Genomic DNA, 10110 nt, shown 5'->3' with positions numbered 1-10110 from the left:
TAGCTACTATCTCTTGATGTGAGTTAAAATTCTTATGTGATAACAAATGAGTTTCATCTGAAATAAGCTTAATTCTGTCCCAAGTAGTCTGAGCCCTAATTCAATAAATACTTATGTTTTGGTCAGCCTCCAAGGAATTTATGGAACATGTATCACTACCCTGCTGAAAAAGGTTGCTATCTTGAATCTCTAGGATACTTTATATTATGTTTTATTTAGTAGCATTAGCAAAGCTGTAGAATTCAGATATCAAGGCTAGAACGGGCAGAATGTGCACATATTAAATTTAGTCAAAGGGGAATTTCGCTGCAATAGTCTAGACACCAGCTTGAAAATAGAAAAATGTCTCATGGTATATGAAGGCAGTAATATTTGTCCTCTGTAAATGTATTTGTGTTTGCCACTGTATTTTCTACAAAATGCATAATTAGCCCTTTAAACCACATAGAACATTACATTTTTATTTTCTCCCTGCCTTCTTAAAATGCAAAAGAAAAATATGAACATATACTTTCTGCTACTTCTAAAATTTAGAAAGAGAAGAAAGAAGCAATTTTACTGGAAAATGAGTTAAGTATATCTGCCTACCAAGAAGTTAAACAAAAAACTTCCTTTACTCAAAATGCTTATTGGTTCAATCTTTAAAAACAACATATTTTAAGCAGTCTGATAAACATCCTTTACTTTGAAAATCTCCTAGCCATCAGTTATTCTGCAAGACCACTCATTTATCAATTTTTCTAGACAACAGAAGAACCACATTTCTTGTCAGTGAAAAGGGTAAAAAACATATATTGAGCAACATTTTAAAAAAATCCCAAAACCACAGACAATTCTACAGGCTGGGGTTTTTAGCTGGTTACCATCAGAAGCTGATTATCATTATCAACAAACTTGGCAAAATGATCTGAAATTATTTCATTTCTTCCTTGAAAACTCACTGGGTCCTTTGCTAACATCAAACTCAGGATGAATTCGTAGGGAGCGATGAAACAGAATTTTGTAATTTATGAACAGAGAGTGGATCCATCCTTGAAACATATGTACAAACACATGGCCATGCCCCAGTGCAAATTTCAAGCAAACAGTATGTTTCATAAGAAACAGCCAGTTTGCTCATTTCTAGAGAACTGGCAGCCACTTTGACTTGCTGAAAGGTCCAAAAAACATAATTTAAGTACTGTATTTAAAGTTAATCTAGCTAACAAAAAACAGGGATAAACTTTCCTAGACTAAAATTGTAAATTAGATGCAAATTGACAATAGGAGTGGAACTTTAATGAAGTACAGTATTCCTCACTGCTGAGGAAGTTAATTTGATGGTTAATTACATTCATTTACACATGGGTTCATTTGCTGACTTCCTCCCGTGCAATGGCACTAGCTACCCTGTTGGCAGTTAGCAATCAGGAAGGAGATTTTTAAAAAAAAAAAAACTCATCTAAGAGAATTAGGAACAAACAAAAGGAAAAAAAAACCCAAGAAAATCAATGGGACTGACACTCTTGAATCTCCCCCAGAGGGCAGTGGGAAGTTTTAAGCAGAAAGACTGACACTTGAGTGAGTATTTCTCTGGTTCACTTCTCTAAAGGATGGTTTCTGGGATGCTCTAAGGGTACCCAGTGCCCTGCCTGGTGGGAGGCCAGTGGCACATGGGGTCTGTCGCTGAAGCACCCTCAGCCCTTTGGAGTAGGCTCAGCAACTTGTAGGAGTGGAGGAACAAAGAGAGGAATCCAACTTTTAGAGTCAAAAATTACCAAGCTTTTCCCAAGTTAGCCCAATCATGACCTGTCCATTACAATTTTCTTCCAGCCATTCTCTATAAGCCCTAACAATGCATTTAACAAAGCTGTGACCAAGCCCTTTGTCTCTCTTGGCAGAGATCAAATCAATAGCACACCAAATAAATTAGTGAGTCAACAATGCAAATGGATTTCTTACTATATTAATGGCTTCACTATTGTCTGTGCCCTACTTTATGCTGTTTCAATCATCTTCAGCAGTGAAGCTCCAATTTGCTCAGCTGCTTGGCTTCTCTACCAGAAAAGAAACATAGGCTTTATTAATATCTCTGTGAATTACACTGGATTTTGGACTGCTTTCCATGCTACATTATTTATTGTACATAGGGTGAACAGGAACCTACTGGAACAGAGATTGCAGCTGAGGAGAATTTAGTTTTTTACAGATGGTAACATCCATGTTTGTAATTTTTTTATTTGAAGAAAACAAAGGGAAGATTGAGACAGAGAAAAAAAAAAACTAAAATGAGAAAGAGAAATACTTTTATTGGAGTATTATGAAAACATTTGCCATGCATATTTTGTTTCAAAATATATTAACTGTAGTCTACCAAGATCAGATAAACTACAGCATAAAAAGAGTACATTTGTTTTCTCTGTACTCAGCAGGATTATTCACATTTGTTGTTTCATCAGATATTATTAATATAATAAATTGCACATGTTACATGTTTGCCAACATTCCTAAATTAGTCTTCAAAGAAACATCTAAATGATCTTCCACTATAAAGGGAAGAAATTACTGAATGCACAGTGCATTAACAATGACAGAGAGGCATCATAAATATCTGCATGCACATTTATTTTTGCTAACCCAGTCTGCCCAGAGGTCTTTCACTGCCAGAGATCTCTAAATCCAAACTAGACCAACAGTGAAATATTTGCTCAGGAAGCCCTTGTTTTAAGTAATCTCATCTCTTTGATCAGCTGTAAAAGTGCAAATCTAAAATCAACGGTGGCAGAGCAAACTTCAGCAAACAAAGACTTGCCAGATGGGCAGGTGTGGGGAAATATTAGACTGCAGTGGTAGTGTTTAACTCCCTTACAGGGTGGTGAAAGAAACACTGTATGTGTCACTGAAGGTGATGATAATAAATGCAGTGAAAGCAATAATGAATCCCCACTGTATGTCTGCAACAGGCTTTGCCCTGCCTCATGCCAAATCAGCTATCACTTCAAATTATTCCTGAACACAGGTGTTTCTGAGGTAAGAACAACAGTTTGTACTTTTTTGATACTCACACAAATGAATATTAAAGCTGGTTTATAAGTGAGAAGAAAGTCAAGACTGCTATTCATGTTTGCTGATAGATCTACCTCGAGTGGCTGAGAGTTATATCTGCCTCTCTTCCCCTCTCCACAAAGAGCAATGTCCTGTACCAAGTATGAGTGAACAGAGCACGAGCTGGGTCCCAAACTACCACGATTCACAGCACACTCTACAGCCTAAACTTGTGACAGCCTCTGAAAATGAGAGTTTCATATTCACAATTTGAATATGCTGTGCTCAGCACTCCAAGCTTCATTAGCACTTGTCTCTTGGAGACAGTGAAACCAGTTGCAAAGGCCTTCCATGGCTTTCACCCAGCCAGGTGCACGCACAAACACACTGCTGTTTGAATTCTGAAAACTCAGGAGAGAAGGTTTTATTTCATGTACAGTTCTTTCTGTAAGAGTCAGAGAAAATGAATTAAAAGTCTGTTTATCATATCCATGCACATATGTTATATTCATGGGTAATTTAACTAAATCCCCCTTTCTGTTTAGATGCATAACTGCATTTAGATGTATAACTATCACAGATAGGACTCATCTCCATAGGAGTAGGAGTCATGCACAAAAGTGAATCTGAGCAGAAGTTATTTCATCAAAGTGTTGTCATGAGAAGTTGGACTTGGGCTCTTAATTGTCCAAGTACCCTTTCTGTCAGCTGTGAAGTGGGAAAAGGCAAATCCTCCTCCAGACAAAGAAACTGTTCAAAACCAGGAATCTGAGGAAAATGGGGTGAAGGAAAATCAGGACATCTCTAACTTGCCAATATCTCCATCTACCCGAGGTGACCAGCTGAGTTTATACATCTGTCTTCTAGATTCTTAAAGCAAAAAAGAAAAATGTATCTTTTTTCAATACTTTCACTGAAGCTAAAAATGTAAGTGATGCCTTGAGGGTAACTGGACCATATTGAACAAAAAAAAATCCAGGAAATGTTCCTAGAGATGAGCCCTTGAACATACATACCACAAGATATTTATTTTTAATCCCTGGCATGGTTTTGGCCTCTGCCAGCATTTTTCCAGATGCTTTCCAAACACCAACTCAGTACCAGAAATTGACAGGAAGCAATACCAAAAAGTAGTTTGGATGTTGACATCCTGTTGTGAAAGACAAAAAGCATTGAAGAGTAGTGATGTAAACTGTGATATTCCAGCTGGCCTCTGTGCCAAGGGGCTGCCCAAGGCATATCTAAATTAGTGGTAGCTCTAGAGCAACTGAGGGAAAGCACTGAGAAGCACTGGGATTGCCTATAAATGGACACACATTGGAGTATTACATCCAGTTCTTATTTCCTTGTTTCACAAAAGATGTGAAACATTGGCTGGGATGTGCAGGAGAGCCACAGAAATTATTGGAAACCTTGGAAAAGGGCCTTGCAATAAGAGAATAAAGGGGTTCAGTCTGTTGAATTTAATAAAAACATCCAGCAATGATTTCAGTGATTACAGTGTGCAAGTATCAGCACAGGGAGAAAATAGTGAGCAGTATCAGCAGCACTCTTATCTCACACAGAATGGCATAATGAGAGGTGATTGCTGGAATGGAAAGCCAGACAAATTTAGGCAAAACTCAAACCACACATTTTTAAGAGGGTGGGCTGCACTTCCAAAGGAAGCAATGGATTCTCCCCACCACTGATGGCTTTAGATCTTGACTGGACATCATTCTAGAAGATAAGCCTTTGCCAGACACAGATTGCTGGACTAAATGGGTGAAATTAAATGTCTTGTGTCATTCAGGAAGTCAGACTAAGTAATCTAAGGGCCTTTTCTGGCTTTAAAAAGTCTATGGGTCTATAAACGGCATAACTCTGAATTCTAGTCCAAGAATAACACATTTTGATAAAATAAGGTTTCCATAGTCCTGTGCTATGATAGCAGATGCAATTCCAAGGGATCAGAGTATCGTTATAAAATTGGAAATGAATAAAACATGATGACATGGTGATGTTAATAATACCAATTCCCTATGTGTTTACAGGATCAGTCCATAGAAATTGCAACAAAGTCAGTGGAATTTGCGCACCATAAAATTATTAAGAGAAAATATAGTTCAGCTTTTTAGAGAAGTCTCTGAATGTCATGGATATAAATTGAAAAATCACTTTTATCTGTTAACATTTGAAGGAAGAAGGGCATTTTTTGACTATGCTTATTGGACTCCATTAAGCAGTTACAGGGCACCAGCCCAAGCACAGAAATTCAATCATCCAGTGTTCAATAGTTCTGGCAGTTCCTGGCACAATTTTGGCTCTGGCCAACTAATACTTTTCAAAATAACTCCTTGCATCATTCAGGAGTCAGCATGGGCCAAGGACACTCCTAGCAAGCAGTTTGGATGCACCTACACATCTTCTGGGAGAGAACAGGATATGGTAACATGAACATTGTCCCGCTATCCCTTTCAGCTTGTGATTAAGGAAACAATTTATTCTGGCAATTAATGCCCAGTAATACAGATACAGCCAGTGAGTTCAAAGTGTCAGCTGCTCTGTAGGAAAAAAACTGAGCTCTCAATTCCTGCCCTATCTTCTACCAAAATATTTACACTATATGTATTTTATTTTCACATGAATTATATTGATTATCTCTGAGAAAAATCAGCAATTAAGAAATGGCTCAACTGCAAATGGAACCACAGAACTATCTATTTAAAGTGACCTATCAAGGCCAGATCCAAATTAAAAGCCAGAAGTGACCAGAAATAAGGTACACTCAATACTTATATTTTAGAACTTTAGACCAGAGAGCGGAATTTCAATCCAAAATAAGAAACCAATTATGCACAGAGTTAGGTACTGTGGAAAAATCACTCAGGATACATTGAAAAGGGAGATGTTACATTATCTTGAGCATAGAAGAGCATCAGAATACCCACCTCTCCCTAGAATTTAACCTCAAGATATAAGGGAATACTTCTACTGGCTCATAGCTTGGGATTTGCTTCTTGAGGCACAATCTCCTGGTTATTTTACTTTCAGATATAGCCATTCAGGGCTCTTTCTTTTGTACTACAGCAAGAGGAAGCAGACTAATATTAATATAACAATGAAGTAGCTAGATCTGTTGCCTGATAAATGGGAATATCTTGATCTGAAGACAATTTGACTCAGGTTAAGAACTGAGAGAATTCCTTAACCACAAAGCTACTGGTTGCATCATACAGCTGTCCTGCAAAAAAAAAAGGCTTTATTTCCCAGCAGAAACACAAGTTTCATGAGGCTGAGAAGGGACCTTACAGGAGAAAATGCTGTTACCATCAGGGCAAGGATACCAACCTAGGGCTGGATGTTCAGAGCTCTGGTTCCTTCTGAGCTGTGTGTAAGTGTTGAATTAAATGGGCTAAAGCCCAAGTAGATCTGGAGTGAATAAAACCATGAAGAGAATGAAAAGGAAACATCAAACTCAAGGAAAATGCTTAATATAGGTAAAGGCACAATGAATTTGGCACATCCCTTTCCATAATGCTGTTCTAATTTTAAACAACCTATTGTGCTGTGCTGTTGATAGCCTCGTGTGAGCCATGTAGGGTTCAGCCAACTCAGCTGCATGATCAGTAAGGAGACAATGCTACCACACACAGGGTTATTTGGATTAGTGAATACCATACGCAAGTGAATCATCTGCCAGATGGCATCGGAAGAAAGCTGCAACTCTCTCACTTTCATTTCCACAGCAGCAAACAATGTTCCGTGTTTAAAATAAACTCTTCCAGATGAGTAAAAGATAAACTTTGTCGGGCTTTTTTCTTGGTCTTCTCTTTGACTTCAGCTTTTTTTTCCTAAAAAAAAAATTAACAAAAAAAAAAATCCAGAAAAAACACCCCATCTACTCTGATTGAGTTACATTAATGAAAAATCCCAGTTTAGACCACCGCAGTACAAAGCTGTCCCTCTAGGCAGCATCAAAATTCCATGCTATTTACTGAACAAAAGGCAAAAATGAAATACAATATTTTCATTCATCAACTTCTGTCAACAGAACCCCTAAAAATGAACACCTACCACATTAAGCCATTTCCTGTCATTTTATGGGTTTTCCACAGTGAAGAACTGTGTCGCTTTGTTGAAACATGGATGTTTCTATATTTTATGTAGTTTTAACCCTTTAAAAAAGTAGCAAGTATCTAGAATCAAAGAAACAGAATCCTCCAAAAAACCCAAATACAGAAAAAACATAACTTTAATTAAAGTTTTTCAATTATTCCTATTGAGTTTTCAAGTTGCCTCTTTTGCCACTACAGATGAGCTTGTTATCTCAGTCTGTTCTACTGGCCCAAGATCCTAGTCTTAGCTATGCTAATAAAATTATTGCATAATACATCTTGCTACATAAAATAAGAAATTTTTAAAATTTTCCACTTACGGAAAAATTTTAGGGACAAAAACCTCCATAAAGTAATCTCTTTTTTTCCATATCTGTGGTGATCCTTCTGAGACACATCTAGGACTCTGAAGATTTTGAGGAGGGCAGATTGAAGGAGAATGAAGCTCAAGTCTCTTCCCAAGTATTTTCAAAGCCAGGTGAGGTGTCAACTAGAACTATCAATATTTTTTACTGGACCTGTGGGATCTCAGCCCTACAGAGTAACAAATGGGTTGGTTGTACTGAAGCAATTTTCAATTTACTATGCTTTACTCACTGGATACACCTACAGTGTTGCATATGGAGGCCTTCAGGGAAGGCTGAAGCCTGAAATACCTATCCATGTACACTGGAGGAGGCATTTCTGTCTGTAAATAAGTATATAAAATGATATACCAAAACTACTTGTTGAAGTGCATTTTGGTTCTGAGCCTCCAGGTATGTCACTTGTCATTTTGCAGATTCTGTTTGTGACCCCTCTCTTGAAGCATCTAGAAAGACCCTGGCATTGTTTGTCTCCAGGGCAGATTGCCTTTGGAGAGGGGATGCTCATGCTGTGACTAAGGAGGGACAGGACACTGACCTACTCTTGGGGAAGGTTGCAGCAGGACTTAGATAAACTTAAGTGACATCAGTCATCATCAGACTGCAGTCCAGGTGCCAAACTGGCAGACATCCTAACAACTGCAACCATGGGCTGACATTCCTTTGGGGAAAAAACACACATTTCTGGAGAATGTTGCAGAATATTTAATACATGCATAGCACTGCTACTACCACCATCACCCCACCCTCATAATTCCACAATTTGTGAAGTACTCTTTAAAAATATCATACATACACAGAAGTGCATAAAGCCTCATTCATCAAGCTTGAAAGAATCATCATCCTACTGTCTGTAAGGGTCCTACTGCCCAAACCTAAAGCTGGGAGATCAAGATCAGCAAAAATATTTAGATGTCTGACTCCAGGTGCTTTTAGTAGGATCATGATTCCAGATTGCTTATTTTGTCCAAGAAGCAGACAGAGAGAAAAGCTCAGCATTCTGATGAAGTGATTCAAGCATGTGATGGCCTCCTGAGTCTTTCATGGCAAATAAGGTATAGTTATTTTCCTTATACAGATTAACTAAGGTTCTTTCACATTACCTGAAGCGATAATTCTTAAATGTGGAAAAAAAGGGCTCTAAACCTTGTTTGGTGGTCATTGTGCCAGGCTTCCCCCAAAAAAGGTAATTAGGAAAGCATTCCTTTCTCCATGTTACACAGGACATTTGGAATTAATTAACTTTGTTAATTAATTTCTCTGATCTGAATCCAGTTACGGCAGGTGTGAGGCTGCGAGTGGTAGCTAAAGCTGAAAGTAAAAAGTCTAGAGGGAGCTTGTCATTTTCTGTTATGAGAAATAGCAGCACCATTCTGGGACAGATCAAAAATAATAATTCAACTGTGGAGGCCTCCTGGGTAGTTTTGCAAGTCAATTACTCTCTAAATGATTAGTTTGGAAAAAGTTATGTGAAAAAGGGAACAGGCCTTCCATTTTAAAGTTATTTGTATGACTCTTGCAAGTTGTTTATTTTGTTTATAGCCTTAGGTGAAAAGAAATTAAGTCTGTTTGAAGTGGGAATTATCCACATTTTTTAGCAAAAGCATAATCATGCCACACATGCACAGGGCTCAAGCTTTGGAGCCTGTGAAACATTCACTTAGTAGCAAGCTTAGGCAAACCAGGCAACTGCTGAAAAGAGGAGAGTTCAAATACTTCTGGTTTTATTGCATCATGGAAAAACTGATCATTGATCTCATTAAGATGGAGAATTTTTACTGGAGAACCCCCACTGGGTTTATAAGCTTGCCTGCTGTGTTGACTGGAGAAACTGAAAGAGCAGAGTAGTTCCCTTGCCTGGGGATTGATGCTGGCCTTTGCGGCAAGGTACGGAAGGTAAATTGGTGACAGATTCAGAGTGCTTTTTAAAAAGTAAGTAGGCCTCCCTTGGCTTAAATAGAGGGGGAATATAAAATAAATACATGCAACTTCAATTTAGTTTGCTTGCAGAAACCTCATTCATGATACCTCCGTGTGTGCAGGGAGAGCTGGCTGAGAGCTAGGGCATTCAACTTAGAATAAAAAAAAAAGAAATAATAAAAAAAAAAATCTTAAATTCTTGGTCTGTTGATGAGGGAAGTTGGTTATTAAAGGTACTTTCAGGAGCACCACAGCCAAAGGGGAATAAATTATAGTGAAGCAGTTAGAAAGTGCCTCTCCTTAAGATACTTGAAGTCTGTTTCTCTTGACCATTACACAGAGATGTTTCCTCCCCTCAGCTGTGTTCTCCAGCTGCAAAAGCAGACACTGTATACCTGGATGTGGCTTTAAGAAGTTGAGCTCAACACTGAGCCTAAGCCTGACCGCTCTGTCCCCAGCCCAATGCCTCACCATGAACCAGAGCACCACAGTGGCAGGTGACACTCCTGTGCCAGCAACCCACTATCCTTGACACACCTCAGCTCCCTGGTACATCACTGACAGCTCCTCCTGCCTGTCCTTTAAACTGAAAGATTAAATTGCACCTACACACGTGTCTGCACACAACACAGACACACACACCACCCCTCAATATGCCAGTTCTAAACCCAGCCCTTTGGAATGCAGCGTGCGATGTTATAAAA

Source organism: Prinia subflava, chromosome 2, assembly GCF_021018805.1.
Source record: "Prinia subflava isolate CZ2003 ecotype Zambia chromosome 2, Cam_Psub_1.2, whole genome shotgun sequence".
In the NCBI taxonomy this organism is placed as follows: Eukaryota; Metazoa; Chordata; class Aves; order Passeriformes; family Cisticolidae; genus Prinia; species Prinia subflava.
This window is presented reverse-complemented; position numbering follows the sequence as displayed.